We start from the raw sequence: 24,570 nt of genomic DNA on the forward strand, positions 1-24,570 counted from the left end.
TTTGCCTTGCAAGCAGCTGATCCAGGACCAAAGGTGGTTGGTTCGAATCCCGGTGTCCCATATGGTCCCCCGTGCCTGCCAGGAGCTATTTCTGAGCAGACAGCCAGGAGGAACCCCTGAGCACCGCCGGGTGTGGCCCAAAAACCAAACCAAACCAAACCAAACCAAAACAAACAAACAAACAAAAAAATGTGAGCTTTTTTTACATACCTCAAAAAATTATGACTTACAAAAATCTTACTTATATAGCCCTTGTAACCTTCAATAAAACAGAATGCAGATTCCCTCAAAAAAAAAAAAAAAGAAAAGAAAAAAGAAATAGTCAGGAGCAGGGTGCTGAACACTGGATGCCACTTTGGTCTATGATTTGGCCTTTTGGAATCTGCAAAATGACTCCCAGCAGTTCCATATCGGGAAATGTCTAATCAGAACTAATCAGAAACTTGGTATGGTAGCAACCACAGATACACAATGAAGGAAGGAGGAGGACAGGAGGCTGCTGAGAGAAAGTAAGTAGGAATAGAGTACTGGTTTCTTCTCAGCCTGAGAGTCTTTCTTCTCATTTTGGTAGCTGGTTGGCAGATAGCTTTGGTGGGGATAAAAATGTGCTGCATGGGGAGCTAAGGACTGAGGGTAAGAATGGTAAAATGTGAGGTGGAAGTGAGAGAGTAAAGGAATAAAATGAGCTTCTAGGTGGCATTCTGAACATGACAAACAGATTAAACCATATGATATCCAAATATTTGTCTAAATATGGACAGGATTAGTAAGGAAAGTTGCTTGCAATATTCTGAAGCCAGCAACTCTTGAGCTGTCATTCCCCATGTTGGCAAAAACTCCCGGCTCCCAGGAACGAAAGAAATCCTTCAAGAACTGGAAGCCCCCACCCAAACCCTCCCTCCGGAGCCAGGTGGGAAGTGGGGAAAGCCTGGGGTAACCTTTAAGCTCCTTGTCGGGACCCACCTCACTGGCTACTGAGGTGTGTGGCCCAGAGGTAGCCCTGGAATTCCGGGGGAAGGAGGTGGAAGGGTGCTGGGGTGACCCAAGCCCCACACCCCTCCTAGGCCTGGCTAAACAGGCCTTTGGCATGTCAGAGGCCTGCCAAATTCCATGCTGGCAAAAACTTCCAGCTCCCAGGAACCAAACAGATCCTTCAAGAGCTGGAAGCCCGGAAGTTCAAAGCCCCCACTCAAACCCTCCCTCCGGAGCCAGATGGGAAGTGGAGAAAGCCTGGGGTAACCTTTAAGCTCCTTGTCAGGACCCACCTCATTGGCTCCCCAGGTGTGTAGCCCAGGGGTAGCCCTGGAGATCCCTAGGAAGGAGGTGGAAGGGTGCTGGGGTGACCCAAGCCCTGCACCCTTCCTAGGCCTGGCTACACAGGCCTTTGGCATGGCAGAGGCCTGACAAACCCTATGCTGGCAAAAAAAATCCCTGGCTCCCAGGAAAGAAAGAGATCCTTCAAAAGCTGGAAGACCTAAAGTTCAAAGCCCCCACCCAAACCCTCCCTCTGGAGCTGGGTGGGAAATGGGGAAAGCTTGGGCTAAACTTTAATCTCCTCGTCGGGAGCCACCTCACTGGTTCCCAGGGTGTGTGGCCCAGGGTAGTCCTAGAGTTCCGTAGGAAGGAGGTGGAAGGGTGCTGGGATGACCCAAGCCCTGCATCCCTCCTAGGCCTGGCTAAAAAGGCCTTTGGCATGGTGGAGGCCTGCCAAACCCCATGCTGGCAAAAACTCCTGGCTCTCAGAAACGAAAGAGATCCTTCAAGAGCTAGAGGCCAGGAAGTTCAAAGCGCCACCCAAATCCACCTTCTGGAGCTGGGTGGGAAAAGTGGAAAGCATGGGGTAACCTTTAAGCTCCTTTTCGGGACCCACCTCACTGGCTTCCGGGGTGTGTAGCCCAGGGGTAGCCCTGGAGATCCCTAGGAAGGAGGTGGAAGGGTGCTGGGGTGACCCAAGCCCTGCACTCCTCCTAGGCCTGGCTAAACAGGCCTTTGGCATGGCAGAGGTTTGACAAACCCTATGCTGGCAAAAACTCATGGCTCCCGGGGATGAAAGAGGTCCTTCAAAAGCTGGAAGACCTAAAGTTCAAAGCCCCCACCCAACCCTCCCTCCGGAGCTGGGTGGAAATGGGGAAATTGAAACCCACCTCACTGGCTCCTGGGGTATGTGACCCAGGGGTAGCCCTGGAGTTTCATAGGAAGGAGGTGGAAGGGTGCTGGGGTGACCCAAGCCCGCATCCCTCTTATGCCTCGCTAAACGGGTCTTTGGCATGGTGGAGGCCTGCCAAACCTCATGCTGGCAAAAACTCCCAGCTCTCAAGAATGAAAGAGATCCTTCAAGAGCTAGAAGCCCGGAAGTTCAAAGTGCCACATAAACCCTCCCTCCAAAGCATGGTGGGAAATGGGGAAAGCCTGGGGTAACCTTTAAGCTCCTTGTTGGGACCCACCTCACTGGCTCCCAGGGTGTGTGGCCCAGGGGTAGCCCTGGAGTTCCGTAGAAAGGATGTGGAAGGGTGTGGGGTGACCCAAGCCCTGTACTCCTCATAGGCCTGGCTACACAGGCCTTTGACATGGCAGAGACCTGCCAAACCCGAGGCTGACAAAAATTCCCCTGTATTAAGTTTTTGGGATCCTAGGATATATTCCTAGGAATGGTATTGTTGGATAATATGGGAGCTCAATTTTCAGTTTTTTGAGGAATCTCCATATTGTTTTCCATCAGGGCTGGACTAGAAGGCATTCCCACCAGCAGTGAATGAAAGTTTATTTATCCCCACATCTCCACCAGCACTTATTGTTCTTGTTCTTTGTGATGTGTGCCAATCTCTTTGACATGAGATGGTACCTCATTGTTTTGATTTGCATCTCCCTGATAATTAGTGGTATGGAACATATTTTCTGTGCCTTTTGGCCATTTGTATATCTTCTTTGAGAGATTGTTCATTTCTTCTCCTTATTTTTTGATGGGGCTAGATTTTTTTCTTTTTAAGTTCTGTCAGTACCTTTTATATCTTAGATATTAGTCCCTTTTCTGATGGATATTGGGTTAATAGTTTCTCCCATTTTGTGGGTGGCTTTTTTATCCTGGGCACTATTTCCTTTGAGGTGCAGAAGCTTCTCAGCTTGATATAGTCCCATCTGTTTATCTCTGTTTCCACTTGTTTAGAGAGTGCTGTGTCCTCCTTTAGTCTCAATGTTATGGAGTATTTTACCTATGTGCTGTTCAGTGTAACCTATAGTTTTGGGTCTGATATTCAGGTCTTTAATCCATTTGTATTTGACCATTGTGCATGGTGTTAGGTGGAGAACTGAATTTACTTTTTTGCAAGTGGCTGATCAGTTGTTCCAATACCACTTGGAAAGAGACTTTCCTTGCTTCATTTTGCATTTCTTGCCCCCTTTATCAAAGATTAATTGCTTGTATGCCAGGGAACATTCCCTAATTACTCAAGTCTATTCCTCTGATCTGAGGGTCTTTCTTTATTCCAATACCAGACTGTTTTAATGAGTATAATTTTGTAATAGAATTTAAAGTTGGGGAAAGTGATGCCTCCCATACTCCTTTTCTTAAGGACTGCTCTAGCTATTTGTGGATGTTTATTGTTCCAAATGGATTTCAGGAGTGTTTGATCCACTTCTTTGGAGTGTCATGGGTATCCTTAGAGGGGGATTGCATTAAATCTGTACAATGCTTTTACAAACTGGAGAGGAAGGCTGCAGCTGGACCCAGAAAATTCCACATGCCAGGATTGCTGCTCCTCTTCTATTGGCATGGCTGGGAATCTGGACAGACAGCTGGCCAAAGGCCCCCAGGACTGACCAGTTAGTCCTGGAGACTGAGAGACCCCACGCCAAGCTGGCTTTCAGGGCCAGGTCTGGCATCTGAGCTCTGGGGGGATGGGGAAGAGGCAAACTCCTCCCCTATGCTTTTTCATACTGGAGAGGGAGGCTGCAGCTGGACCCAGACGATTCCACATGCCAGGATTCCTGCTCCTCTCCTACGGGTATGGCTGGGAATCTGGGCAGACAGCTGGCCAATGGCCTCCTGGGCTGACCACTTAGTCCAGGAGTCCGCGATTCCCCCATGCCAGATGGGTCTTCAGGGTTAGGTCTGGCAATTGGGCTCTGGGGGAGAGGGGAGGATGGAAACTCCTCCTATATTCTGCACAACAAATATACTTTTTGAGCATTATCTAATAATGTTCTTCATTCTAGACGGTTCCTGGGAAAGGAAACGGAATACCAAAGATTTGGATGATAACACTCAAATAGATCTTTGTTTTTTTCTTTTTCTTTTTTTTTCTTTTTTATTTTTTTTTGGTTTTTGGGCCACTCCTGGCGGTGCTCAGGAGTTACTCCTGGTTGTCTGCTCAGAAATAGCTCCTGGCAGGCACAGGGGACCATATGGGACACCGGGATTCGAACCAACCACCTTTGGTCCTGGATCGGCTGCTTGCAAGGCAAATGCCGCTGTGCTATCTCTCTGGGCCCTCAAATAGATCTTTAAAGTCAGTCTTTATGAACGTGACTTTCTGTACTGACTCCAAGCCGAAATCACAATTCATATATATCTATTGTATATAGCCCCTGTCATATATTGCCTCTCCCCTTCCCCTGTGTCTCCTCTATCCCCTCATCTCCCAATCCTGATCCATTATCTTCCCCTAATTTAACCCTCTTTACCCTCAGTTCCTAACTCAGTAGGCACCAAGATTGACCTCCTGCCCCAACAGACCACCTTCCAGCTCCTCAGTGAAAGACACCCTCTGGATCCCCGTTCTCATGCCTCGGTAAGAACTACAACCAGCACGCCTGCTGACTGCTTGATGGCCCCTCTCACCCCCACCAAATTGTGGACTGTTGCACGATACAGGAATCGGCCTCAGCAAAACTCCCAGCTCAAAGACACTATATGGTCTTGTAATGCAGCAAAGCGTCTCTCAAACTCAATTCCAAGGCCTGTGAATCGAAAAGTACCTTGGCTTTTACTCCCCACAAAAATATATCAAAAGACTTAATTGGGAGTCTTATATTGCCTATTGGAAGCTCAATACCTGTATAACAATACATGTTAAGATGTGTATTCCTAAATATACAAGTAGCCTCCTCCACCACTTGTTTTATTCGAATACCTTTTCTTTTAAACTCAGTTTTATTTATTTATTCTATCCCCCCATTTGTTCTATTTTAATATATACATTTTTTCTCTTTCCTTACCATTTTCGGTGCTACTTAGTACAAAATGCCTTGACTGGGATAAAAGCTCAGAACAAAACCAGACGACAGAGACTGTGTGTGCAGCCTGTCATCCTTACCCAGAATAGCACCAGCAACACAGTATGACACCATACATTTTTGTATGGGCACAGTAAAAAAGGGGGAAACCATAGACACAGAAACAAGATCTTATCTTCTAGGGATAAGAACTCACTTTTTATAGCAGAAGGGTGCCTCTTATCCTGAACATGTGTCATGTGTATGCAACCAGTCCCCAGGAGATTGGACAGTGTTAGTCCAATCCAAAACCCCAGATCCCCGATGTAGAAATGATACAGCTCCGGGCAACACCACCAGGAACTAAGCTCCATTGGGAGAATTATAACACTACTCTGGGGGCTGGAGAGATAGCATGGAGGTAAGGCATTTGCCTTTCATGCAGGAGGTCATCGGTTCGAATCCCGGCACCTCATATGGTCCCCTGTGCCTGCCAGGAGCAATTTCTGAGCCTGGAGCCAGGAATAACCCCTGAGCACTGCCAGGTGTGACCCAAAAACCAAAAAAAAAAAAAAAAAACAAAAACAAAAACAAAAAAACCCCACTACTCTGGCACCAACTTGTGCCAGTTTTGATATGACAACAAGGAAAGAAAAACTTGACCTAAGACCAGGCTGTCCTATCACATCACCTAACACTAAATGGAAATCAGAAGAGCTATCGTCCTTTGAACTGTGAAAAATAAGAGCACCAACAACTGAAAACTGACTTTGACAACTGTGACTGAACAGAGCCTACCTTGGGACTAATAAGGAAAACCCCACCCTAGGCTGTAGTCCAGGACACATAAAAAACAACAACAACAACAACAACAAGATGTATTATTGCAGAGGTCCAACTTGGACAACAGAGACTGAGCAGAACCTTTGGATCCATAGTATCCTAGGCTTCGGCTTAGGGATTTAACGAAAACAGGGAGCAAGTGTTACAGAAGACTGAACTCCACAACAACGATGGATAGGAGCCTTTAGAACCTAGAGACTCTATCCTAGACCCTGACCTATAACCTGTATAACCTATACCAAGATCGCTAGCTACAGTGGCTTGATTTTCTCACACACAACCGAGAGGAAACTTTCTTGGCATCACAAAAAAGCCTTTGGAATGGGGTAATGAGCATATATGGAACCAGGAGTTGATCCCATGATGGTATGCTTCAAGGATAGAGAAACCCTGAATCTCTTAGGCCATGGGAATTCCCTTTCTTCCCCAATGCTTACTGTGCCTATGCAAAAAAAAAAAAAAAAAAGTGGGGGGAATGTCAAACCCTAGCACTCCAGCACCCATACTTTTTCTTGTTTTGTTTTGATTTGTTAGTTTTTGACTTTATTTTCCTTCTCTTTGTTCTTCCACTTTTCTCTTTCTTTTTCACACTTGTGGTTATTATTTAGAGATTTATTTTTATTTTTATTTGCCAGGTCCATTTTTTTTCTTTTTTCTTCCATTTTTTTTTCTTTTCTCCTTTCTTTTTTTGGTAGTTGTCACCAAATTTTTTTCTCCCCTTTTTCTTATCCTTTTTATCTCCAATGACAGTGGAATGGATGCTCAATCTACAACAAACTGTAAAGTGGAGACCAGTTGCACTGGCATACTGGGGGTTTGAGGAGGGAGATGTGGGATTCATACTGGGAATAGGGACGGACGGAGGACATCACTGGTGGTGGGAATGCCCCTCATTCATTGTCACTATGTACCATAAATGATGCAGTGAAAGATTTGTAATGCACTTTGGTCACAATAAAAATTAAAAAAAATAGTCTTACCTATTTTGCTCATTCTATATTTGGTGCATAAGTGTTGATCAGAGTTAGTACTTTTTCGTCTATTTTCCCCTGATCAGGAAGTAGTCGTTCATCTTTGTCTCTAAGTCTTTCTTAAAGTTGAATGCAATTTTGTCTGATATAAGTATGCTGTCCCAGCTTTTTTTTTTTTTTTTGGTTTTTGGACCACACCTGGCAGTGCTTAGGGGTTACTCCTGGCTGTCTACTCAGAAATAGCTCCTGGCAGGCACGGGGGACCATATGGGACACCGGGATTCAACCAACCAACTTTGGTCCTGGATCGGCTGCTTGCAAGGCAAACGCCGCTGTGCTATCTCTCCGGGCTATGTCCCAGCTTTTTTGTTTTTCATACTTTTACTCGGAGATTGTGTCTAATCTGAACTTTTAGTGTGTTTCCTGCAGGCAGCAGATGTCTGGGTTTTGTTTCCTGATCCAACCCTCTACTTTTTACCTTTTGATGGGAGAGTTTACTCCATAGATATTTAAGGAAATAATTCACAGAAAGGGCAGTTGAGCAATTATATTGGTATAGGGTTGTTGTTGTTGTTACAATTGGAAATTTTATTTATGTAATTGCTCTATGAGTAGTTCATATAGGGTTGGTTTCATTAGCATGAATATTGCGAGTTCTTTTTTACCTGAGAATGTTTTTAATCCTCCCTCCCATGTAAATGAGTTATTTTTTGGGTAGTGGATTCTAGGTTGAAAGTTTCTTTCAGTAGTTTGAATATGTCATTCCACTCCTTTCTTGCTTGGATTGTTTCAAATGAAAAATCTGGCTTGATTCTTATTCCTTTATACTTGAGGTTTTTCTTCTCCCTTACCACTTTAAAGAGTTCATCTCTCTCTCTCTCTCTCTCTCTCTCTCTCTCTCTCTCTCTCTCTCTCTCTCTCTCTCTCTCTCTCTCTCTCTCTCTCCATTTGGATTACTAAATGTCTTGGTATTGTTCTGCTAAGGTCTATTTTGTCTGGCACTCTTTTTGCTTCTTGTATTTGTAGAAAAGCCCTCTTTCTAGAGGATGGGAAAGCTCTCTGCGGTTATCTCCCTCACTACTTGTTCTTCCCCTTTCCTTTTCTCCTCCCCTTTTGGCATTCCTATAATTCAGATATTACTTATGTTGTCTTTTTTCATTAAGTACCTTACATTTTCCTCACTTTTTTGTCTCTTTTATATTTTGATTTATCACTGCTGGCTTGCAATTTGTCTTCAAGTTCATCTATTCAATTCTCCACCTTTGTAATTCCACTATTATGGCTTTCTAACATGTTTTTCAGTTCCTTCAGTTCCATTTGTATGTATTCTCTCATCTTCTGAAAGAGTTCTTTGAGTAGGTTGAATTATATATCTATATATCTCTAATTTTGCAGTCTAGTGACTCCTTGATCTCTATTGTTAAAATATTAATTGTTGATATTAGGTCCTCATCTATATGGCTCAAGCATTTTGATGGACTTGGAAATTTGCTAGAATTTCTCTCCATATCCCCAACTGTAGTGTCTTCCTTAGTTTTCCCATTTTGTATTTAGTAGTTTGGAATGATGGTGTTTTAGGATGTTTAAGAAAGTGATCTGATGGGGCTGGAGAGATAACATGGAGGTAAAGTGTTTGCCTTTCATACAGAAGGACGGTGGTTCGAATCCCGGCATCCCATATGGTCCCCTGTGCCTGCCAGGGGTAATTTCTGAGCGTAGAGCCAGGAGTAACCCCTGAGCACTGCCGGGTGTGACCTTTCCCCCCAAAAAAAAGGAAAAGAAAAAAAGAAAGTGATCGGGGGCCGGAGAGATAGCACAGCAGTAGGCATTTGCCTTGCATGTTGCTGACCTGGGACAGATCCAGGTTTGATTCCTGCATCCCATATGGTCCCTGTGTCTGCCAGGAGCAATATCTGAGTGCACAGCCAGGAGTAACCCTTGAGCACCTCTGGTTGTGGCCTCCCAAATAAATAAATAGAAAGTGATCTACTGAACTGTTTGTATAAAAGGTGGCTAGAGGTGTATCTGCTTTAGATGTTATTTTCCTAAACAAGCAAGGTTATCTAACCATGATAAAAATATTGTGAACCATTTTATTGTTTTGGCTAGGGGAGTTCTTATTTTCTAAGAGAAAAAAGTGCTAGATCCAATCTCCCTGGATTGTGATATAAATAGAAATGTCTTCTGAAGATTAAGACTGGTGGAAGGAGGCTGAGGAAAGGCCCTTCAAGTGTTGTTGGCTTGGGCCCATGACTGGCAATGAATTCAGGGATCACTCCCAGAGGGCTTGGGGGGACTTTATGGGGGGTGCCAGGGATCAATCTCAAGTTGGCTGTGTTATCGCTCTGGTGCCACCCTGTGTAATTTATTTATTTATTTATTTATTGGTTTTTGAGTCACACCCGGCAGGGCTCAAGGGTTACTCCTGGCTCTACACTCAGAAATTGCTCCTGGCAGGACCATATGGGATGCTGGGATTCGAACCACCATCCTTCTGCATGCAAGGCAAACACCCTACATCCATGCTATCTCTCCAGCCCCTCCCTGTGTAATCTTTTATGGCTTTAATGAGGTTGCTTTTACAAGAGAAATGACCTTTTATGGCTGTGCCATGGTTTCTGTAGGTGACATTCAGCTCATGATCACTCTGAAGACATCTCTTGCTATGCTCATCAGCTTTTTGTTTGGCTTGGTATGGTTTGGTTTTTGGGTCATGCCTGGTGCTGCTCAGGAGTTACTACTGGCTCTGCACTCGGGGGTCATTTCTCATGGTGCTCAGGGGACTATATGGGATGCTGGGGGTTCAAACCCAGGCCATGTGCATGGCTAATACCCTCCCCACTCTACTCTGCTCCAGCTCCTATATTCATCAACTTTTAACTTTATCAACACTAAAGTAGCAAACCTGGTCTCTCTCTCTCTCTCTCTCTCTCTCTCTCTCTCTCTCTCTCTCTCTCTCTCTCTCTCTCTTTCTCTCTCTCTCTCTGTCTCTCTTTCTCTCTGTCTCTGTCTCTCTCTGTCTCTGTCTCTCTCTGTCTCTCTCTCTCTCTCTGAAAGAGGGACAGGAATGTGTAGGCAACAGCTAGAAATGATAAAAGGTTAATGATTGACTGCTCTGTATGCGGCATTGTGTGAAGATCCCATAGGAACCAGTAAGAAAGTTCCCTCTCCCTGCCTGACAGGGTAGTCAGCTCTAGGATCACCTTTTAGGTCACACAGAGCCAGACCTGGAGTTTGTGATGCCAAAGTCCCCGCTCTTTCCCTGCAGCTCCATGATGGGCCTTTCCCAGAGCAGGAAGAGGAACTTCAGAAATGTTCACCGGGGCGGCGAGGTGGCGCTACAGGTGAGGTGTCTGCCTTGTGAGCACTAGCCAAGGATCAGGATCGTGGTTCGATCCCCTGGCATCCCATATGGTCCCCCCAAGCCAGGGGCGATTTCTGAGCACTTAGCCAGGAGTAACCCCTGAGTGTCAAACGGGTGTGGCCCGAAAAACCAAAAAAAAAAAAAAAAAAAAAAAAGAATTGTTCACCAACTTTCCACCATCTGTTCCTATCCTCCTCCTGAACCTTTCCCCAACCTGCTTTCCCAGGCATAATGTCTCTTTTCAAGCCTTTGGCCCAGGGAGAAACCCTGCAATGATTTCTGGTGCATCAACATTACCCTGGAATCTTCCTTCCACTCAGGAACTCCATTCAAAGAGTCCCAAAATTTTCCTGTCTCTAGATGGAGAGCTAAAGCCCAGTTCTGGTGGCCCTCACAAAGGGCCGTGTCGTTTGTCAGCAGCACAGGAATAATTCAGATCTTACAACCCGAGGACTGGAAGCTGCTCTTGTTCACACTGGGACTCAGGCTGTGTCTTGGTTTCTGTGTTATGGGTCATTTAGCATCATTGGGACTGCTTTTGCTGTTCTTTTCCCGATAGATGCCTTACTGCCCCCCTCCTCAGGCCCTCTGTGTATTGGATATTAAATCTTGACTATTATTATTATTATTTGTTTTTTTGGCCCACACATGACAGTGTTTGGGTTACTCCTGTGCTCTGTGCTCAGAAATCATTCCTGGCAGGCTCAGGAGACCACATGGGATGCTGGGGATTGATCCTGGGTCGACCGCGTGAAGGCAACTGCTCTGTGCTGTCACTCCAGTCCCTCTTTTTCCTTTTAGACACTGTCAAACTCTGTCTTTAAAGTTGCACCGTAAAGGGACCGGGTGGTGCGCTAGAGATAAGGTGCCTGCCTTGCCTGCGCTAGCCTGGGACGGACCGCGGTTTTATCCCCCGGCATCCCATATGGTCCCCCAAGCCAGGAGCGACTTCTGAGCGCATAGCCAGGAATAATCCCTGAACGTCACCGGGTGTGGCCCAAAAACAAAACAAAACAAAACAAAACAAAAAAGTTGCACCGTAAGGATGCACACACTCTCTCCCATGGTGATCAACAGTTAGAAACCTTTTTCTGTTGTTGGTGTTTCTTCATCCAGTCAATACTTTGGGGGAGGTTCTTACTAATTTATGAGCATGATTTTTGTCACTGTTTCTTTGTTTGGGGAGCCATAGTAGGCAGTACTTGGTGGGATGTGGTACTGGGCATGAATCCAGAGCTCCTGGGTGCAAAGCTTATTTACTAGCCCTTTGAGTTATCTGCTTGGTCCAGGCAAAACAATTGAATTGAATTTTTCATCCACTTGTTTTTATTTTTGCTTTTTTTTTTTTAAGGACTTACTCATGGTTCTGTACTCAGGGAACTACTGTGGAAGACTCAAGAGACATTGTGGGGTGTCAGGGGTCAAACCCGAGTTGCCTGAATACAAGGCTAAGTGCCCTACTGACTATAATCTCTCGGGCACCTCATCCACTTCTAATACCATTATAAATTCCAGGGAAGGGCCCAGAGAGAAGTACAGGGTTAAGTTAAAGACTTTGCCTCCTTCTGACCCCAGTAGGATTCCAGCATGAAAATGGTCCCCAAGCACTGTTAGGTTTTGCTCCTGAGCACAGAGCTAGGAATTATCCCTGAGCACTACTGGGTGTGGTCTCCCCAAATAGACAACAAAAAAGATGGATTCCCGTGAGGCATAAAAAAAAACATTACAGACTTCATATTTGTAATATTTGGGGTCTCAAATGAAATATTAGAAATAATTGCATTTGTCAGTGAATATTACATAATATTCATTTAGTCACAGACCAAAAATAAATGTGTAAATATAAAAGCAATGGAGAATTCTCAAGGCCTAGAGCACTGAGTTGAAGAATCAAGGCAAGGGAAACTTTTCTTGTGCTAGAGTAATAATATAGCAGGTGGGGTGCTTGTTTTGCACATAGTCGACCTGAGTTTTGTTCCCAGCATCCCGTATGGTCCATTAGTTCTGCCAGGTGTGATACATAAGCACAGAGCCAGGAGTAAGCCCTAAGCACAGCTGGGTGTGACCCCAAAAGCAAAATAAAACAAAAATGTGAGTAAAGTCCAGTGCGCCTGGGCTGGAGGACAGACCTTGCCCACAGATGTCCTGGTTCAGCCCTGGCACTGCCCAATCCCCTGAGCACTCCTGAGAATGACCTTGATGGCTGGGCAGGAAGTAGCTTCTGGACACTGCCAGAGATACTGAAAATCAAAAGAGATAGTGAGATGAAAAAGCACCTAGTAGGCAGGGGAGGGGTAGGAGTAAGAGGGGTTCTGGGATTCCCTAATGCTGTCTTCATCTATGTTTGAATTAGGCATTTATTTCATTAATTTAATTTTGGTGATGGTGGTGGAGATTTTAGTGCTACTCTCAGAGGTGCTCAGAGGTTATTCCTGGCTCTGTGTTTAGGATTGATTTCTGGCTGTGCTCTGGGGACCATACATGGTACAGGGGGATTGATCTGGGGTCCGTGGATGAAAGGGAAGCACCTTCCCTGCTGTACTTTCACTGTAGCACATCTGTTGATTTTTACATACTTGATATTCATATGTACGTGCATTTAAGCAATTAAACAAATAAGTCAATAAATCAATTAATAATTAATAATTAAGTATTTGATTTAACAATTAAAGATCAAAGGCAAATGCACATCTAATGCCTATTAACAGAAAATGCAAATGAGTAGCAAAATATATGATCACTAACCAGATTGGTCTGAAAAGTATAAATGGTAATAAACAGATACACTGCATATTTTTGAAAGAGAGTTCAGGTATTTGGCAACTTGCAGCAGTCTAGATCCAGAGTCTCCCAGTTGGACTCTGGCTGTGTTTCTTATGTCTCTTCATAATTGCTAAATGTTTCTTCCTCACAATGGCTTGTTCCTGCTATGTATTCCCAATATTGTGGTCTAGGTAATGCTGTTCATTATGTTTATTTGGAATTCCCCTTCCGTGTGCTCTGCCAGTTCCACTTTCCCTTGAACAGAAAGTTCTTTTTCTTTCTTGTCTGTTATATACACTATTACACAATCCTTGCTCCCCACCCTGAGTTCACCTTCACTTTCTAGGAAAAAAACTTTTTAAGTCTCCTGGTTTTTGTTTTTTTTTTTTTTTTTTTTTTTTTTTTTCTTTTTTTCTTTCTTTTTTTTTTTTTCTGTGCCTCAACCAGAGGGCTAAAGGGCTGCTCTCCAGGCTTTGTGCTCAGAACCACTCACAGCAGTGCTCAGAGGCTTATTCCTGGCTCGTTCCTCAGGGATCACTCCTGGTAGGCTTGGGGAAAGATATGGGGTGCCAGGGATCCCTGCTCAGCTGCAGGCTGGTCCCACGTTCTGTGTTTTCTGTTTGTTTATTTTGGGGCTACACCCAATGGCAAGCAGGAGTTATCTCTGGCTCTAAACTCAGAAATTACTCCTGGCAGGCTGGGGGGACCATATGGAATGCTGGGGATGGAACCTGGGCCTGCCTTATGTGAGGCAGACAGATGCCCTCCCTGCTGTGCTATCACTCCAGCCTCATGCTCTGTGATTCTTTTTATAAAGCTAGGGAACACTTAGTGGCTGGTGAGGGATGCTCTGAGAGGGGCCAGCTCAGCATTGCTGAGGGGTGTTCTATGGGCCCCTTGAACATGGCTTAGGGCTCTCACCCCCTCCCCCAAATGCTCATGTGATTCATTCATTCCTACCCTGATTTAATTTCTTATTTGATTCAGCTGAGTAAGGGGTGCCATGCTTTGCTAGCCTAACCATAGCAAAGTCCCAGCCCTGGGTGCTCACACCGCAGCCTCATTGATCTCATTTTTCTTAGTGAGTCACCTCGATTGGCCCCTGCAGAATCTTTTGGAGGAACAGTTGTTGGAGTGATTATGGGACATAAAGTGAACAAAGAACAAAGGTCACTCACTCAATACAGTTATGGGCTTTTGCTCTTCTGCATTCCATGTTTTTCAAAGGTTTTGCCCAGAAAACATGGTCAAAATTATCAGCCTAATTTTATTCTGTCTCTTTCCCTCTCTCTTTCTCTCTCTCCCTCTTTCTCTGACTCTCTCTCTCTCTCTCTCTCTCTCTCTCTCTCTCTCTCTCAACGTTGTAAAAATTATTAGCTAATTTTGGGGCTGGAGCTGTGATGCAATTGGTAAGGCGTCTGCCTTGCCCTCGCTAGCCTAGGACGGACGAGGTTCGATCCCCTGGCGTCCCATATGATCCCCTAAGCCGGGAGCGATTTCTGAGTGCACAGCCAGGAGTAACCCCTAAGTGTCACCAGGTGTGGCCCAAAACAAACAAACAAAAAAGAATTAACTAATTTTATTTCTTTCTTTGCTCTTTTGCTCATTTTTCCTCCATCACTCTCTCCCTCTTCCCCTCTCACTTTCACTCTTACTCTTTCTGTCTTACTGTATCCCACTGCTAGGAGTGCAAACATAACACTAAAGATTTAATTTCTTAAAAAAAAAAAAAAAAAAAGATTTAATTTCTTCCAGAGAGTAGAAGCTAGAAAATGTCTGTTTAAAAGCATGCACATGTCTCAGAGAGTGAGGAATTGTCATACATGTAAAGAAATGGTGTTGAAACTCTGGTTAGACTTTTGATTTTCTCCATTTATTGCTAGTGTAAAACTATTAAATATGTCTTTAAGAAGTGTCATATTCAGCATTTTGGGAGGAGAGTCTTCCTGAGGGGATAGTCAGAGATTAGGATCTAGAAAAATGTAGGAATTGTTTCAACTCATTTTCTTTTTTTTTCCCTGCCCCAAATCATTTTCTTTTCTTTTTTCTTTTTAGGTTTATTGGGCCACACCCATTTGATGCTCAGAGGCTACTCCTGGCTAAGCGCTCAGAAATCACCCCTGGCTTGGGGGAACCATATGGGTTGCCGGGGAATCGAACCGCGGTCGCTATCTTTCCTTGGCTAGCGCTTGCAAGGCAGACACCTTACTTCTAGCGCCACCTTCCCGGCCCCATTTTCTTTTTTACATTATCCACCAGTGTAACATCTTGCCCCAATGTTTCCCATTTCCCTCCTTTCCCACTCCCTGCCTGTCTTCGAGATAGGCATTCTATTTCTCTCTCTCTCTCATTATCATTGTCATGGTAGTTGTTGGTACAGTTTTTTCTCTAACTTTGCTTATCTTTATGATAAGCTTTATATTGTGGGCTGGTCTTTCTGGTCCTCATCTATATTGTCTCTGGATATTATTATCATACTCTTTTATTTTTTTTAAATACCACAGATGAATGAGACTATTCTGCAAACCCACCATTTATCCTGGATGGGCTATGTGCAAGGCAAATGCTCCACTGCTGCGCTATCTCTCCTGCCCGAAGGGACAAGGCATTTTATCCTTCATGGTTTTGTTTTCCTTAGCTGAAAGGCAGAAGAAAAGCAATGTCAGTGCCTGTCACATAATGATTGGGGCTGAAATGATAAAGCACAGAGCAGATCCTGACTGGAGGGCAGAAGGCTCTTCGAGTTGTGCTTACTTTGATGAGGACTACAGTTCATCCAAGGATTGTCTCCTAGAGGGGCAACTTTCTCTCTCTTTTGTTTTATTAATATCTCTATTTAAACACTTTGATTACAAATATGATTGTAGTTGTGTTTCAGTCATGTAAAGAACACCCCCTTCACCGGTGCAACATTCCCATCACCAATGTCCCGAATCTCCCTTCTCCCCACCCCACCCCCCACCTATACTCTAGACAGGCTTTCTACTTCTAGAGGGGCAACTCTTGAGATTACCTTTCCTTCCTGTGAATCAGAGAGCACAGGCCCAGAAGGGTTGTATGAGGGTCAGATGGAAGCAGACCAGGTGGGCTGGAATGAGAACACAGCAGGTAGGGCACTTACCTTGCATGCAGCTGCCAACCCAGGTTCAATCCTTGGCATCCCATATGGTCCCCTAAGCATTGCCAGGAGTGATTCCTAAGCATAGAGTCAGGAGTAACCACTGAGTACTGCTGGGTGTGTCCCCCAAACAACACACAAAGAAACAAAAAGGACCAGGCTGAGGACTGATATCTTCAAATCACCAAACTCTACTGTGATGTTCACATTCTGTTTTTTAGAGTGTCTTAAAATATTTAAACACCTTCAAGGAGAAATATTTTAACAAATAATTATATTTGCAATGCAAATATTTTGACATATATGATGTTTTCTCTTTCTCACACCCTGACATGTATAGCATTTTAAGTAGAAAGAACTCTGCTTCTAAAATCAAACACTGTAATGGTCATTAGAGAGTTCCAGATCCTGTAATATTTTAGCTTTGGGTTTGGGGTCACACCCTTCAGTACAGGATCTGTCTGTGTGTTGCTTGGTGAATTGAACTCAGAGCCTTGCACATTCAAAGCATATTCTCTCCCTCCTTGAACTCCCTGCCCCTCCCCCCACAACACTCCATTTTTGGCTTTTAGCTACACTTGGCGGTGCTCAGAGCAAGCTCCTGGCTCTGTGCTCAGGAATCACTCCTAACAGTGCTCAGGGGACCATATGCAATTCTGGTGTTGAACCTGAGTTGACTGAGCTCGAGACAAGAGCCCTCCTCATTGTGCTAATTGACTGGGAGGTGAGTATTCTAGGAAGGATCCCGGCCATAAGTTAGTGGGTACAAGATAGTGCCAGGGACCATGGAGCAGAGACCAAGTGAGTGACTGAAATGAGGAGAGGAGAAGACAGGGTACCTGCCATCTGTGCCCTGACTGAGAAATAGGACCTTGGAACCGAAGGGAATTTAAACCTTTGTGTGAAAGTTATTTCTCGAGACCTGGGATTGACCCTCTGAAAGAAGGACACAGACAGTTGCCTATCATGCAATTGACAAATCTTTATGGGAAGCAAGCTTCTCTCATACTAGTGAGAATAAAGGATATGCATAACAGAGCAGGGAATGAGTTCATTCTTAGGTTAAACATTACTTAGGTTAAAAAAAGCACCTGAAACTAAATAGGCTCAATAGAACAAAAGGGGGCATTTGGTACAGTGTGTGTCTGATAAATCAGATTAGGCGAAAAGCAGAAAAACAGGCTTGGGTTTTGTGGTTGGTTACATGGGCTCCAGCAGGAATATCCTGACGTAGCCTTCTACTTCGTCTCTTGGAGAACTTTCTTATCCTTTCTGCTATTGCTGTACCCCCACACTTTGGACCTAATTGGGCACCAGTAGGTCATCAGCTTTTCTTCTTGCATCAAGAACAAGAAAACAGGGGCCTGAGCGGTACACAAGGGATAAGGCCTTGTGCACGCTAGCCTAGGATGGACGTGGTTCGGTCCCCCTCGAGTCCCATATGGTCCTCCAAGCCAGGAGTGATTTTTGAGCACATAGCCAGGAGTAACCCCTGAGCAGCACCAAGTGTGGCTGAAAAACAAAAACAAAAAAAACAAACAAACAAGAACAAGAAAACATTTAGAAAAGCCTTGGAGGGACATCAGTGGGGCACTTGATTGGCATGAAATGGTAGAGTTGTCCTCAAGCACTGCTAGGTGTGATTCCCCCACCAACCCCCTTTAACGAGAGAGAGAGAGAGAGAGAGAGAGAGAGAGAGAGAGAGAGAGAGAGAGAGAGAGAGAGAGAGAGAGAGAGAGAGAGAGAGAGAGAGAGAATAAAAGAAAAATCTAGAAACAAAAATGGCAGTACCAGTAGAAAATCCACACCTGGGACCTTGAGAGTCAAGTCCTCTGAATTAAACACAGGAGATACTTTTTGAGGTACTTGAGCAGAAACACTTAGGAGAACTTAGAAGCCAGCCCGGCATATGGGGGAATCTCAGGAATGTATCCGAGAAATCCTGAGTGTGCAGAAGCAGAAAGCAGGCAAGATCTTGGGGGAGATCTTTACAGACCCTCAGAACTGAGTAGACCACAGTTTTGCAATATTGTTCTGAACTGGCAACTCTGTACTCATTGGGCAGGATTAGACCAGAATTCCACTCAGTGTAAATTCATTTTAGTAGTGTAGAATTCATTCTTAGTATTAAAAGATGAGGCTGACATCACTAAGCCTAATTTAAGGAATGTTAAAGACAAACAAAAAGGGCCACCATGATTGTCTTTTTTGTTTGTTAGTTTTTGGCCACACTTGATGATTCTTAGAGTACCACATGGGATGCCGGGGATGGAACCCAGGTAGGCTGTGTTCAAGGCAAGTACTTTATCCGCTGTGCTATTTCTCCAGCCCCTGAATTTTCTTGCTCATAGGAATTAATGGCTTTCTCCCCACTGAGTTTTTCTTGGACGTTAGAGAGTTAAATCTGTCTACAGGGAGCCTTGTTTGTACTCAGCATCCCTCTGGGTGACCTCCTTCACAACCTCTGACCTCTAGGAGAAGGAGGAGCTTTCAAGCTAATTAGACTTGGAAGCTTAAGCAAGTATAATTTACAGCAAACATAAAGTCAGAAAGGCTAGTGGATACAGGGACTGGTGCTCTTGTGTACCCAGTTGCTACCCAGTACCATCAGCATCAGTTGACAGAGATGTTGGGCATCTGTTGGTCCTCCTCAGAGAAGTGTCTGTTCATTTTCTCTCCCCATTTTATGATGTAGTTTTTAGATTTTGTGGAGTTAACCTTTGTGAGTACTTTGTATATCCTAGATATTAAATTTTTATTTTATTTTATTTTTTATTTTTGGTTTTTGGGTTACAACCGGCGACACTCAGGGGTTACTCCTTGCTCTGCGTTCAGAAATAGCTCCTGACTGTCTCAGGGGACCATATGGGGTGCTGGGATTTGAACCACTGTCCGTCCTAGGTCGGCTGTGTGCAAGGCAAATGCCCCACCGCTATGCTATCTCTCAGGACCTTCAAATATTTTTTAATCAATGTTTATCTCATGTGTTGAACGCAAACATTTTCTTCCACTCAAGTTAGCTCTCTTCTGGTTTAACTCCATGCTTCTTTTGCCATACAGAAACTTTTTAGTTTGATGTAGTCCCATTTATTCATAGTCCTTGCCATTGGCATTCTATCATCAAAGAATTCTTTGAGGTCTAAGTCTTGGAGTGTTCTGCCTATGTGTTCCTCAATGATCTTTATGCATTTGGGTCTAAACTCAAGGTCTTTAATCCACTTTGGATTGACTTTTTTGTAAAGTGTGAGATATATGGGTCAGTCTTTAATTTCTTACATATGGTTATCCAATTTTTCCAACATCATTTGTTGAAGAGACTGCATTTATTCTATTTCAAGTTTTTAAGCTCCTTTGTGAAAGATTAATTGACCATATACTTGGGGGTTTGTCACTGGATATTCTATTCTGAACCATTGGTCTAAAAGTCTGTCTTAGTTCCAATACCATGTTGTTTTGATCACTATGGCTTTGTAGTAGAGCTTCAGGTTTCTCTGTGATTTCTAAACTCTTTTTTTGTTTTGTTTTTTTGGGCCACACCCAGTGATGCTCAGGGGTTACTTCTGGCTATGTGCTCAGAAATGGCTCCTGGCTTTGGAGGACCATATGGGATGCCAGAGATCTAACCCAGGTCTGTCCTGGGTGAGTTGTGTGCAAAGCAAATGCCCTGCCACTGTGCTATCACTCTGGCCCTGTCTGTGATTTCTTTTCTTTTTTTCATTTTTTGTTTGTTTTGGGTCACAATCAGCAGTGCTCAGGGGTTACTCCTGGTTCTATGCTCAGAAATCTCTCCTGGCAGGCTCGGGGGACCATATGGGGTGCCAGGATTCGAATCACCGTCCTTCTACATGCAAGGCAAACGCCTTACCTCCATGTATCTCTCCAGCCCCATCTCTGTCATTTCTAATATGTGATCCCCCCACTTGGAGAATTGGGGCCTAATATCTGGGAATAGCTGATATTATTCTTTTAAGGGAGACATAATTGACCATGTGAGGGTGACTTTATTTTTATTACTTGGTTCTAGTTCCCTGAGTGAGTTGTTTCTCAGGACAAAGTCATGTTTTTAAATTTTATGATATAAAATTTTTTTCTGGCAAAGAAAGTCTCAATTCAGACGCCAAGTCTTACTCTTAGCAAGTTGCCTAAAGGGTTGAATGTACCAGTAAATAAGTGCTTCCAGCAAGCAATTTGGGCAGCAAATATCGTCTATCTCTGTTGAAGATTATTTTAAAAAATGTGAGGACTGGAGTGATAGCACAGTAGGGAGGGCATTTTCCTTTCTCATGACTGACAGAGGTTTGATCCCCTGCATACCATATGGTCTCCCAAACTTACTAGGAGTAATTTCTGAGTGCAGAGCCAGGAGTAACCCCTGTGAACCATTGGACGTAATTCAAAACAAAACAAAATAAAAAGCTAACAACAGATAAAGCCATGCAGAACTGAATGCTTGGGTTTCCCTTCAATCTCAGCTACCACAGTGTCTGAGGTGGGGGGATATCCTCTCTCAGCAGTATTTAGAGGCCACCAGGATCACAAGGAATTGCTCCTAGTGGTGTTTGGGACAATATGTATGAGATGTCAGAGTGGAAACCCCTGAATATGGCCAGATGTGCCCAAACTCCTCTTCCCCAAAACAACCAACCAACCAAACAAACAAACAAACCAAAAAGCCTCCAGTTCACTTTAGGGGTTCTCTCTGTTGATGAAAATCTGCCATTCTAATATAAACTGTTTACTTATTTTTTAGTCAAGGGCTGGAGAGATAGGACAGCAGGTAAGGGCACTTGCCTTCTATGCCGCTAACCTGGGTTTGATCCCCCAGTACTAATATGGTCTCCTGAACCTGGTTTGAAGTGATTCCTGATCACAGTCAAGAGCAAGCCAAATATGAATACCCCCCAGTATATATATGGGGTTTACTAAAGACAAATGCTACTACTGTACAAGACTTAACTTGATGTGGAATTAAAATTATCTGCAGATTTCACAATGTTTCTTTTGTATGGGATGAAAAAAAGAAACAGCTGTCTCTGAATAAGATGATAACTAAAGCACAGCTTTTAGTTAACAGCTACTTAACAGATATACTAATGTTGGTGAACAAAACTTATAAAGGCCTGCTAATGTCATTACAGAATCAACTTAGAGAAGCAAGATGTAAGATCGATGCACATTTAAGTGACAAGCTGAGTCTCCAGAAAGATTTAGAAAGCAGGCCTACACTGAGTGAATTTAGACTTTATAAACATCAAGTGAAGAAACTGGAGAAAGCTCTTAAGAAAAATACCAGGTTACAGAATCTTATTAGTGCAGATGGGCCTAAGGACAGTCAGACAAGAGATGAGATGAGCAAAGATGCAGATGCCCTCCTGGACCAGAGATACTTTCAGGTGCTGTGTAACATCAATGCAATTATTCACAATCCAAAAGCCCCAGAATCAGCCCCAGTAAAAAGCTCCTGACTTCCACAGACCCTTGCTTTTATACATCCTAATCAGGTACCACCCTAGGGTGGGAGTAGAATGCCAGGTCACACCCTAGGGTAGGGCACAATCACCAATCAGGGTAGGATCAGTAACATAATAATCCCATGGAACTGTTTGCGTATACAACAGTACAAGTACCTTCAATCACATCAGCCCTGACCTCAGGTGATTTATGTTAAGCTCTGGCTAATAAAAGGCACAAGGAAAGGAAGTTTGGTTGTCTCAGCAAGATCCAAGAAGCTACTCAGCAAACTCTGGCTGAAAATGCATTTTTTCCAGTGAGTCTGTCTGGTTTCTTGTGTGAAACTGCAGACCCCACAGAAATACTCCCACCTTCTGGAAGGAGCATTTCCAAGACTGTCAAAGCCAAACAATACAATAGACAGAGAAGACCACACATCACAAAGGGCCTTGGAAGACCCTATTATGGTGCTCCGGTATTCATGCTTTTTAGATTTTTTTTTTTAGTTTTTTTGTTTTTGGTGTATTTTAGGTATTTTTTAGAAGGCTTTGGGGGTAGGGGAAAAAGCAATATGGTTCTGTGTCTGAGACTCGTGGGTTGAGTGGAGTGTGGTTTGAAACCTGGACATCTCCAGGTGAGAGCAGGGACAGAATGTTCTCAGCTAATGGGAGACTGTGTTGCAACATGGATGGAACTAGAAAATATTATGTTCAATGAAGTAAGCCAGAAGAAGAAGAAGAAGAAGAAGAAGAAGAAGAAGAAGAAGAAGAAGAAGAAGAAGAAGAAGAAGAAGAAGAAGAAGAAGAAGAAGAAGAAGAAGAAGAAGAAGAAGAAGAAGAAGAAGAAGAAGAAGAAGAAGAAGAAGAAGAAGGAAGAAGAAGAAGAAGAAGAAGGATAAATACAGAATGATAGCACTTATGTGAGGTTTTAGAATATATCCATACATATATATGTATATACATATGAATGTATACACACATATCCATGAAGAACACAATGGTCTAAATAGCAGAAACTCCGAACACTGTAAGTACCAGGATATAGTGAGGAGAAGTGATCAAATCCAGTGGAAGAGGAGAAACGCAAAGCCTCTACTATCTTATATACCATAAAGAAATCGGCAACAATGAAAACAGTTGTTTAGAGTGAACAGGTGTTCAATCAACTTCTCACTACAAAGGCCTATAATAATATCCTAATGTATTTATCCACAGAACAAGGTGCAAAATATGATTGCAAACCAGGGACTCCCGCTGCAGTGCTTACTATCAATATGTTCTAATGCCTTGATTTTATAGGTATAAAATAACTCTTCAGCTTCTTTGTCCACAGTGGTTCATGGAGATATAGGATAAACACCCTAATTTTTCTTTTTTTTTTTTCTTTTGTTTTTTTGGGCCACACCCTGTGACGCTCAGGGGTTACTCCTGGCTATGCGCTCAGAAGTCGCTCCTGGCTTGGGGGACCATATGGGACGCCAGGGGATCGAACCGCGGTCCGTCCTAGGCTAGCGCAGGCAAGGCAGGCACCTTACCTCCAGCGCCACTGCCCGGCCCCGGACACCCTAATTTTTCAATTTCAGCCCTCTATTAAATTAGATACCATATACAGTGCTCATTATGATAATGTCTTGATAAAAGACCCCAATTTAACCATTTTCTTCTGATTATTTCTTCTAGTAGTATCTAAAGCCTATAACTATTGCGACCACTGAAACAGACAACTGTGTACCACAGACTTATGTTACAGGTCCCACTCATTGAGTATGTTTTTGCAAATTACTATTATCCCTTTTCTTTTTTCTTTTCTTTCTATCTTCTTATTTCCTTCTCCTTTTTTTTTCAATTTAACCTATGTTACTATTTTTTTAATTTACTTTACTTCATTTTATTTCTTTTTTTTATATTTTATTTAAACACCTTGATTACATACATGATTGTGTTTGGGTTAAAAATATGGAACACTTCACAAATTTGCGTGTCATGCTTGCGAAGGGGCCATGCTAATCTTCTCTGTATCCTTCGAATTTTAGCATAGCACAACCTATGTTACTATTACATCATAAAGCCCATGCTGTCAATTTCTTTTTTAGGAAAGGAACCTCGATGCATAAGACATGGCAGATGATATTACATAGGGTAAACACCTTCTATAGTGCTCCCTACCATATTGCTTAGTACTCTAGAGGTGAAAATCATGCTTATCCTAAAATGCTCCATTCACAATCTAACTCTGAATGATTCATTTACTAGAGTTCACCCCTGAAGCCTCATCCCTCCTTTCTTCGTAGGTAACTTGACCTTACCTGCAAGATCCCGCCCATTCCTGGGAGGGGTCTTGGAAAAGGTAGATAAAGCTTTTGACCCAGAGGATTAGTGGCTCTTTTTGGTCTTTGGCCAGCTTGGAGGTCAAAGGGAAGATGGCTGAAAGGAGTTAAGATGCAGGGCTAGCTAAGAATGATTGAATGCTTAAAAGGTTATGATATAGGCCACACATGTGGTGGATAGAGCATGAATAAAGCTGATACTTCCTGATGCCTGTCTCTGGATGAGTCTGATTCCGCCATTCACCTAAACCTGAGACCCGCAAGCTGAATGGGGATTGCGGAGCCACGTGGCCTGGGATGGCAGAGAAAAATCCCTCCATCCTTCACCATCCACCACCATCGTTAATTATTTAATGCAACACACCCCTGCCATTGATGAAGTGCCTAGAAATTGGAAAACCTTCCAATTCTGAGGTGCCAGCCACATTTTTAACTTATTTTTTCTCCCCCTTTCTCTCTCTTTTTCTATTTTTCTTTTTCCCCTTTCTTTCCTAACCCTATTTTAACTATTTATCTTTTCTTA

At 43.5% G+C, this 24,570-nt stretch overlaps 1 non-coding gene across 1 annotated transcript; it reads right to left on the reverse strand.

Annotated features, from left to right (window-relative positions):
- Window positions 1-23,670: 23,670 nt before the first annotated feature.
- Window positions 23,671-23,774, reverse strand: LOC126029154 (U6 spliceosomal RNA). Its single transcript, XR_007502806.1, has one exon. It is a non-coding gene; the product is annotated as a U6 spliceosomal RNA (small nuclear RNA).
- Between the last annotated feature and the right edge of the window lie 796 nt (window positions 23,775-24,570).

This window comes from Suncus etruscus, chromosome 14 (assembly GCF_024139225.1).
Source record: "Suncus etruscus isolate mSunEtr1 chromosome 14, mSunEtr1.pri.cur, whole genome shotgun sequence".
Taxonomy (NCBI): domain Eukaryota; kingdom Metazoa; phylum Chordata; class Mammalia; order Eulipotyphla; family Soricidae; genus Suncus; species Suncus etruscus.